This window comes from Erinaceus europaeus, unplaced genomic scaffold, assembly GCF_950295315.1.
Source record: "Erinaceus europaeus unplaced genomic scaffold, mEriEur2.1 scaffold_687, whole genome shotgun sequence".
Lineage (NCBI taxonomy): Eukaryota > Metazoa > Chordata > Mammalia > Eulipotyphla > Erinaceidae > Erinaceus > Erinaceus europaeus.
The window spans coordinates 59,279-69,113 of record NW_026647305.1 but is presented as its reverse complement, the minus strand read 5'-3'; the positions used below and the strand labels follow the sequence as shown (position 1 = coordinate 69,113).

The following is a 9,835-nucleotide window of genomic DNA, read 5'->3' as shown; positions in this document are numbered from 1 at the left end:
TTCCCTTTTCGATTCCTGAAGGCCCAGACCGCTATCCCACCCTTTAGCTTAGGATAGTCTCATTTTGCCTTGTTGACTTTGGAATCCACAAGTCTACAGAGTCCTCATATATGTCTTTTTTTTTTTCCCTCTATGAATCTGTCTGATGTAAATTTGACTATTCCATCAGCCTAAACCCCAGAAAATCAGGGGTGAGAGGGGAAGGAGTGAAGTGGGAGGGAGGTATTCCCCTTCCTCTCATAACAGGCTACTCACAGTGAGTCCAGGCAGTGGTGTACCCGGTTAAGCTCACATAGGACAGGCTACTCCCAGAAATGAAACACCACTAGGTTATTTTTTAAAAAATAAGTCAACTTAGAAGCATCCAATAGCACAGCTATATACAAGATACTGGATACTGTACAGCAAACCATAACAAAAGGACTTTTCAAAGTTAACCCAATTACCAAATAATGTGATGATAACATTACCTATCGATTGTCTTTTTGAACCCTAAGACAGCAGGAACCTCATATCTCCACTATAGAGCCCCTACTTCCCCCAGTCCTGGAACCCTTGGATAGGGCCCCACTTTCCCGTATGCGTCTCCCAATCCATACCAAATAATATTGCATCCACCGATCACAACCTAACCAACGCAACAATTGCCACCTCAATATGCTTCACCTCAGACTGTGTCCAAAGACTTCACATGTGGAATGACAACCCTTCAGCTTCATTTACTCGGGTGAGACCTTTCCTTTTATAGTACACTCTAATTTCATCTCAGGTGGTTCACCTTCTAACAAAGTCCCATAACCTAGATATACACCAGTTTCTGTGAGAGAGAGCTTATGTTCACACGTATCCATAAACTACTGCAAAATATATACCTGAAAGCAGAAGTACACTAGAGTTTGCAGTGAGTACCTCCCTAACACTTCCTCTCCACTATTCCAAGCTTGGGATCCATGACTGCTCAACAATTTGTTTGGCTTCGTATGTTAACTCTCTTTTCAATCACCAGGTTCCAGATGCCACCAGGATGCTGGCCAGGATTCCCTGGATTGAAGACCCCACCAATGTGTCCTGGAGCTCAGCTTCCCCAGAGACACACCTTACTAGGGAAAGAGAGAGGCAGACTGGGAGTATGGACCGACCAGTCAACGCCCATGTTCAGCGGGGAAGCAATTACAGAAGCCAGACCTTCTACCTTCTGCAACCCTCAATGACCCTGGGTCCATGCTCCCAGAGGGCTAGAGAATGGGAAAGCTATCATGGGAGGGGGGTGGGTTAAGGAGATTGGGTGGTGGGAATTGTGTGGAGTTGTACCCCTCCTACCTTATGGTTTTGTTCGTTAATCCTTTCTTAATAAAAAATTAAAAAAAAAAAAAAGTCAACTTAAAGCCAACCAAAATAGTTTCCCTGGATAGTGTGCCTGCTTTGCCATGTGCCTGACTCAGGCTGGAGTTTGGCTTCCACCACACTTAGAGGAAGCTTCAGTACTGTTGTGTGTGTGTGTGTGTGTGTGTGTGTGTGTGTGTGTGTGTGGTGTGTGTGTGTGTGTGTCTCTCTCATTATCTTTTTTTTTTTTGCCTCCAGGGTTATTGCTGGGGCTCAGTGGCCTGCACCATGAATCCACTGCTCCTGGAGGGCCATCCCCCCCCCTTTTGTTGCCCTTGTTATTGTAGCCTTGTTGTGGTTATTATTATAGTTGTTGTTGATGTCGTTCGTTGTTGGATAGGACAGAGAGAAATGGAGAGAGGAGAGGAAGACAGAGAGGGGGAGAAAGTTAGACACCTGCAGACCTGCTTCACTGCCTGTGAAGTGACTCCCCTGCAGGTGGGGATCTGGGGGCTCGAACTGGGATCCTTCCGCCAGTCCTTGCACTTTGCACCACGTATGCTTAACCCGCTGCACTACCGCCTGACCCCTCATTATCTTTATTTGTTGGATAGACAGCCAGAAATAGAGAGAGTAGGAGGAGACAGAGAGGGAGGGAGGGAGACATACAGAGAGACATCTGCAGAACTGCTTCACCACTCGAACAGTTTTCCCCCTGCAGGCAGGGACCAGGGGCTCAAACCTAGATCCTTGCACATTGTAACATGTGCACTCAACCAGCTGTACCACCACCCAGCCCCTCTTTTCCCTCTGTCTCTTTCCTTCTTCTTTTAAGATTTTATTCATTTATTAATGAGAAAGATAGGAGGAGAGAAAGAATCTGTTATCACTGGTACATGTGCTGCTGGGGACTGAACTCAGGACTCATGCTTGAGAGTTTAATGTCTTATCCACTGTGCCACCTCCCAGACTATTCTTTGTCTCTTTCTATCGGGGGGTGGGGTTGGGGGGGGGGGGGCAGGGAGCTGGGCGGTAGCACAGCGGGTTAAGCGCACATGGCACAAAGAGCAAGGACTGGAGTAAAGATCCGGATTTGAGGCCCCAGCTCCCTACCTGCAGGGGTCACTTCGCAAGAGGTGAAGCACGTCTGCAGGGTCTATCTTTCTCTCCCCCCTCTGTCTTATCCTCCTCTCTCCATTTCTCTCTGTCCTATCCAACAACAACAACTATGACAACATAACAACTAAAAAAAAATGTTCATTTAAAAAAAAAAAAAGCTTGGAGCAGTGAATCCAAGTGAACACCAAAAAAAAAAAAAAAAAAAAAGGTGAATTTATACATATCAACATACTAAGATTGCCATAGCAGTTACAATAGAAACTTAACAAGGGAAAGTGTATGCAGAGAGCTGAAGGAGTGCAGATGTGATACAGACCTCTGGGGTGGGAAAGGGAGGCAGAGACACATGCTAGGACACATTAGAGAAAGTGCAGAAGACTCATCTGGAGATGGATTTGGAGCTGGCTGTGGAAGAAGGCATGCAACATGTTTCCCCTGTTTCACACAAAACAAAGTTGTGACCGTGCCTTTGGATGGTTAAAGAATAAAAAGAATAAGAGTTCACCTACTGTCCCAAGGCTCTGTACCTGGATGGTCAGGACTCAAGTCTTCCACAGCGATCTGCACCACATCCGCCAGGTCCTGTTCGGACATCATCCAGAACCGGAGGCAGTGGCAAATCACCCCACAGAATTAGACTTGGGGATAATAGCAATCTGTCACCTACAAAACAAGCATAAGACAGGGGAATGGAATCAGTCGTGACCATGGGTGGAACTGACACAGCTAGGAACCTTGTCTATAAGAAGGAAGCTGCAGGCTTCTGGACAAGAGTTTCTTCTTGCCCCAAACCACTAGCTAGCTAACCACTAGCTAGTGCTGAGGACTAAGAGGCAGCTCAAAACTATCCCATACTGCCCCTCTCTTCAGCCCACATAAAGCAGCCCCGACCTGAGAGCTGATCACATCAATCTCTTCCTCACACTACCTCAGAGTTGTCTCCCTAAAGCAGCTTGCTCAGGTGCCCCCAGGTCAGCCTCCAGGTGGCCCCTACTGCCTACAGACACATCCCACCCTAGGCATGTTCCTGCCACACATACACCACACCCCAGAACTATCACACTGCTGATTTCCAACACTAACATACCTCACCTCCCAAACCAACCACCGGGTGACCTCCATCCTCTCAGCCTGCTAGTCAAGCCACTCTCTCGTGCCTGTGCAGAGGGGTTGCTCCGTGTGGCACCTTTCTCCCTGCCACTGTGGCCCTAGCACTTCATCTGTAATAGTTACTTCCTCCTACTCCTCAAACACTTTGATCAGGGCTAGAAGGACCTTCTTCTCCAAAAATTCAATTCATACAAGCCTCTAAACATGATACTTGAGGGAGTCAGGCTGTAGCGCAGTGGGTTAAGCGCAGTTGGTGCAAAGCGCAGGGACTAATTTAAGGATCCCGGTTCGAGCTCTGGCTCCCCACCTACAGGGGAGTCACTTCACAAGCGGTGAAGCAGGTCTGCAGATGTCTGTCTTTCTCTCCCCCGCTCTGTCTTCCCCATCCGCTCTTCATTTCTCTCTGTCCTATCCAACAACAACAACATCAATAACAACAACAATAATAACTACAATAAAACAAGGGTAACAAAAGGGAATAAATAAATAAAATATTAAAAAAAAAAACATGATACTTGAAAACAGAATGTCATCCTAGAGTCAGCAATCAGTGTCACAGTAGTACTCAGTATTTTAATTATTTACAAATATGTATTTATGGATGAATAGCAAGCAACTTTTTTCTTGATACCTCAGCTAGACGGCATGCTCCCTGGAAGTAGACACCAGGCACTTGACTCCCTTTCTGGGCGACTATCTCTGATGCAACCTTATGAGCAGTGAGGTGAACTCTAGCCTGAGATTCTCAGCTTCAGCTCCCTTCAATGTGTGAGTTCCGAGTGACATGCAGTGAAATTACAGTTTTCACAGGTGTTTTTAAATCCTGTAAATAATGCGCTTTCTCTCCTCTCTTGTTTGTTTGGATATAAATGCTAGATTATAGAGGTCACAACTCCTGAATTCCTTGGGGAAAAATTCTAGGAGGAACCAAGCTTCTGTCTTAAGACTCATACAACCTTTACTTTCCTTTTATGTTAAAGTTGTTTCAACTTTAACTTATTTAATTTTTTAAATATTTATTTATTATTGGATAGAAACAGAGAAATTGAGAGGGGAGGGGGAGATAGGGAAGGAAAGAGACAGAGTGACACCTGCAGCCCTGCTTCACCAATCATGAAGTTTTCCCCTTGCAGGTGGGGACCACAGGCTTGAACCTGGGTCCTTGTGCACTGTAATGTGAGCACTTAACCAGGTGTGCCGCCGATTGGCCCCTTGATTTTATTTTTTAATGCCACTAGGATTATAGCTGAAGCTCAGTGCCTCCACAAAGAATCACTGCTCCTGGCAGCCATTCCTCTCTCCCTCCCTCCCTTTCATTTCCCCTTATTTGATAGGACAGAGAGAAATTAAGAGGAAAGGTGGAGATAGAGATGGCAAGAGACACCTACAGTATTTGCTTCACTGCTTTTGAAGCTTCTCTCCCCTGCAGGTGGGAAGGGGGGAGTTTGAACCAGGATCCTTGCTCATAGTAATGTATGCACTTAACCAAGTGTTCCACACACCCCAACCTGCCCAATTTTTTAAGACTTATTTTCATAATAATAACTTATTTTTTAAGACTTATTTTCATAATAGAGGCAGGGATCAGAGCACTGCTCAGATGTGGCATATTTGTGATGCTAGGTACTGAACCTAGGACCTCCAGTGACGCTGGCATAAAAGCCTGGTGCAGTACTGCTGCACAATCTCCTCAACCCCAAATATAACATTTTACATAAACATATGATCAGATGTATAATCAAGTCCTTCATATCATTGCAAATCTGTTTTACTTTCCAGTTCATACACTTCACATGATTTAAGAAATGACTGAATGGGAGTCGGGCAGTAGTGCAGCGGGTTAAACGCACGTGGCGCAAAGCGCAAGGACCGGTTCCAGGTTCGAGCCCCCAGCTCCCCACCTGCAAGGGAGTTACTTCACAGGTGGTGAAGCAGGTCTGCAGGTGTCTGTCTTTCTCTCCTCCTCTCTGTCTTTCCCTCCTCTCTCCATTTCTCTCTGTCCTATCTAACAACGATGACATCAACAACAACAATAATAATAACTACAACAACAATGAATAACAAGGGCAACAAAAAAAGGGAAAATAAATAAACATAAAAAAATTAAACAAACAAACAAAAAAGACTGAATGACCTTGAGAAGTGAATTGAAAACAAACAGGAGAGACAAAGGGCCCAGAGGCACCAGGACTGAATTAGTCAGCAAGTGCACATTCTCCTTCACTTTGAGAGTGAGTGTAACTGGTACAAGTGCTTTGAAGAACAGACAACAGTCCAGACCTTACTAGACCTTTTCAAGACTGCTTCCAATACAGATTTGCCACGTGGACACATCCCTCCCGCCACCTTTCCAGTTTTTTTTAAAGAACTATACTAAATGCTCAGGCTATTTCTGGAATAAAAGTTCTTTTTCTCTCCACTCTCCCCTACAGCAGGCTGTGACCACGAGACCAAGTTCTTGCCAACTGGGCACAAGAGCCAGCACTTGCCCATGGGCCCTCCCACTGCTGAATGCAGAGAAGAGCAAGAGCAGAGGCACTAGCAACAAGGAGGAAGAAATCCAGTCTCACATCAGAGTTGTCACACGTCTCTAGCCTGCCTGCTAGGCTTTCCTGCAAGAGGGGAAAATAACTGCTTTAAAGCAAGGTCTGCTGCAGCCAGGCATCACCTGACTGCCTGTGGGAAGCCCATTTGTTCACAGCCTGGGTCCACACTGATAGGTTAGAACCAGACTCTTCATGAAGGACTAGTGGAAAGTTTTTAACTGCCCAACTCGAGTGTTTTCCTGGTTTCTAAATGCTCTGCCAAGGGCTTAATACCCTGAGTTCACCATAGAATCCTGACTCCTAACTCTTCACAGTGAGGACACCACACGGTATTCAAGTTGTTTACTCAAGATGATATTGTTGCCAGAATCAAGTCATTTAAAATTCTGCTAACAGTGAAGGTCTACACAGAAAAATCTAGGGCAACAAGCCCAAGAAAACTGGAACAGGCTGATGCATGTGGTTGCCATTTTGGCAAATTAGATTTACCATTTCTCAGAAGTCCTGGAGGTGCTCCAGTCTTAATAATGCAGCTGGAGTGTGATCACTGGTCAGTAACTGCAGTCACCAGTGAGCAGCCTGCCAGACGAGAGCAGTCCTTCCTCTAGGTGCATGAAGGCAGCGCTCACCACCCAGTCTACAGCCTCTACTTACTCCAAGGAACACTCTCCAGCCACCCATGGAGAAAAAGAGCTCCAGAAAAATGATGCCAAGAGGAAAAAAATACAAAAGGCAACTGCTATGCAGTACTTAAGTGCTCCCAATTTTATCCTCTAAAATGTGAGTGACAGGGCCAGGAGATAGCTCACCCAGTGAAGTGTGCCACCACATGGGAGCACCACACGTGACAGGTCCTCAGAGTTGCTCTTCTCCTATTTTAAATGTTAAATAGAAAAACAGAGTCCACCACAAGCAAGGTAATCACACAAGTGCAAAGTATCAGTATGCCAAAAGTAAAAGAAAATGGAGGCAATGAGTGTCTGGAACGAGAAGTCCCAGACCTCAGGTCACCCAGGAGGGAAAGAGCTGCTCTTTACCCTCTATCTTCCTGGATCCCAAGCTTTCTCTAAGCACAGAGATCATGGATGTATTATTCCTATAAGACATAAATTAATTAATTCATTAAGGATACAGATTAGGTCAACTGCATAAACCTTGAAAAATACCAGGCACCTTCTTCACCACTCCTTAGATCTCTCTCAGCCTACAACTCAGGGTTCACACATCCAGGTGGGGGCCCTTCCATCAAACAAAGCCTGCCCTACTGCTGCTCCATGTCTTCCACTCAGAACCCATCAGCACTCACCCCTCCTGCTTTGGTGAAAGTACTTATGATGCTCCAACAACGTGCCAAGAGTTCACTGTGATGGGAATTTGTTCACTGTTACGAATTAAGCCCCTAACGAGGACAGGGACACAGTTTTTTCCCTGCTGGGCAAAAGGCAGAAGACACACATGGAATGAGCTGCACATCAGAAATAATCACAAAGGTCAGTTCTGCCCCTACAAGCCATGGACAAAAGAATACAATGTTCTGTGTCTGTGCCTGGGCTTCAACATGGCCCCACCCTAAAAACACCACAAACATTACCACTTGGTGCAGGCATATGGCTACCTGGGATGCTGAGCTTATTGTCAACAGTGGTAACACAACAGGCTGCTCATCAACAGTCAGCAAAGCACTAGTAGGGGCTGTTCTCAGCCCAAATTCACATTTATTTTTAATTCTGCTATTTTAAAATGTCCTGGCCACCACCCATAAAATAAAACCACAAGGCAATTAAAACAGGGATAAGAGAGAAAGCTATTGTAACTGAGCATGAAGCTTAGCTTTGGCAATAAAGGTTAAAAGCCCTGGTTAAATGAAAAAGGCTACTAGAAAGAACAGCAAGAGCCCCGCTGCCTAATAAAGGACTTGCCACTCACTAGGAGAACCATCTCCCATGAGCCTTCCTGTTGGGGCTATCACAACAACTGAATTTTTTTTTCCCCTCATCAGCTTTTTCCAGGAAGACATTCTTCTTAGAATACTTCTTCTACCACCCCTTGACGAAAGCCCTGCTGCAGGGTCTGGTTTGGCTGAAATCCAGTCTATGGGAGGCAGACCCACAGTAAAACATCACCCTCCAGACAGAGATCAGACTCCACTATGGAAGTATGCACCAGCTGACATGGGCAGTGCAACCAGGCTAAGAGAAAGAGAAGACACAGCCCGCATATCCTGAGTGTATTCTAGTGCATATATGGTAGAAGGCCTCAGATCACCCAGCGCTAAGTCAACTGTCCTTTAAAGATGACAAGGACCTCTGCAGCTAATTAAGCTGACCATGCCGCCCTCCCCATGGTGCCTGGTGTGCAGTGGCTGCAAACAGTAGCCTCCTGGGTAGTATATGCAGCCTGTTGCTTGTAGAGGCTGCCCTAAGGGACCCTGGAGACAGCCTTCCTACTCTGTGTTCATTTTATGCCTGACCTCCTCCTGCCCCTAGCCTTAAGCTCCAGACAGGGATGTGAGGTGCTTTTGGGAAGCCCCAGGGCACCGTGGCCAGAGTCCACATTGGCCAGGTCATCATGTCCATCCGCACCAAGCTGCAGAACAAAGAACATGTGATCGAGGTCCTGTGCAGGGCCAAGTTCAAATTCCCTGGACGCCAGAAGAGCCACATCTCCAAGAAATGGGGCTTCACCAAGTTTAACGTAGATGAATTTGAAGACATGGTGGCTGAAAAGCGCCTCATCCCAGACAGCTGTAGAGTCAAATACATCCCCAACCGCAGTCCTGAGAGCCTCAGAGGTGTCCCTTAATCAATTACAATAAATCAAGATCCCGCTTAAAAATAATAGTAATAAAATTAATTGGTGAGTTCCTTAAAAAATAAGATAAAAAGATGACAAGGACCGACAAAAGAGCTCACTTGGATAGTATATTGCTTTGCCATGTGTGACTCAAAGCCAGCCCCCAATGCATTGAAGGGAGTTTCAGTGCTGTGTTTCACTCTTTCTCTGCCTATCTCTCTCTCTCTTACATACATGCATATGACAAAACTGGGAGTGTAAAACTGGGGATTACTCAAGGTTGGGAATGTCCTTGGGACCCTCAAAACCTCTTCCCCAAGAGCTGCCATCTTCCCCTATGGGTATCCAGTCTATGCACCATAGAAACCAGAGAACTAGAATTTGCAAGCCCATTGAAGAGAACAGATAAGTAGAACCTAGTTAAATAGTTCTGTCCAAAAAGACAGAAACTTCCCTTTAGTCAAATCCTGGGAGTATAGATATGAAGATATGAAGAAAAATAAAATAGGGGCCAGGTGGTGGCACATCCAGTTAAGCGCGCACATCATAGTGCACAAGGACCCAGGTTCAAGCCTCCAGTCTCCACCTACAGGGGGGAAGCTCCACCGGCAGTGGAGCACTATTACAGGTGTCTCTCTTTCTCTCTCCCTCCCCTCACAATTTCTCTGTCTCTGTCATATAAAAAATACATATTTTTAATGTAAGTTAAAACCCAATATGAAGTAAACAGAAAAGTAAACCTTTGTTCCACTAGGGTGTGTGAAAAGCATTGTTTGCTACCCCTCCCCAACCCCCCACCCAAATCAGAGGGAAAAGAGAATGTGCAGATGAACAAGAAAGAAATCTTTATAAATAATCAGTCAGGTGCTCTATATACTACAAAATACGTAAAAAACAAGAAGTACTTCCCCCTACAGTCCTCAATTATCCTGAGGAAAAGTCAG

At 45.6% G+C, this 9,835-nt stretch overlaps 1 long non-coding RNA gene and 1 other non-coding gene across 2 annotated transcripts; one reads left to right on the top strand and one right to left on the bottom strand.

Annotated features, from left to right (window-relative positions):
• Window positions 1-2,377: 2,377 nt before the first annotated feature.
• LOC132536288 (uncharacterized) lies at window positions 2,378-8,118 on the bottom strand. The gene is made up of 3 exons (XR_009547930.1): window positions 8,025-8,118; window positions 6,588-7,526; window positions 2,378-3,105 (listed from the first exon to the last, which is right to left on the bottom strand). It is a non-coding gene; the product is annotated as an uncharacterized LOC132536288 (long non-coding RNA).
• Window positions 8,119-8,404: 286 nt separating this feature from the next.
• Window positions 8,405-8,538, top strand: LOC132536290 (small nucleolar RNA SNORA70). The gene has a single exon (XR_009547931.1). It is a non-coding gene; the product is annotated as a small nucleolar RNA SNORA70 (small nucleolar RNA).
• Window positions 8,539-9,835: the final 1,297 nt, after the last annotated feature.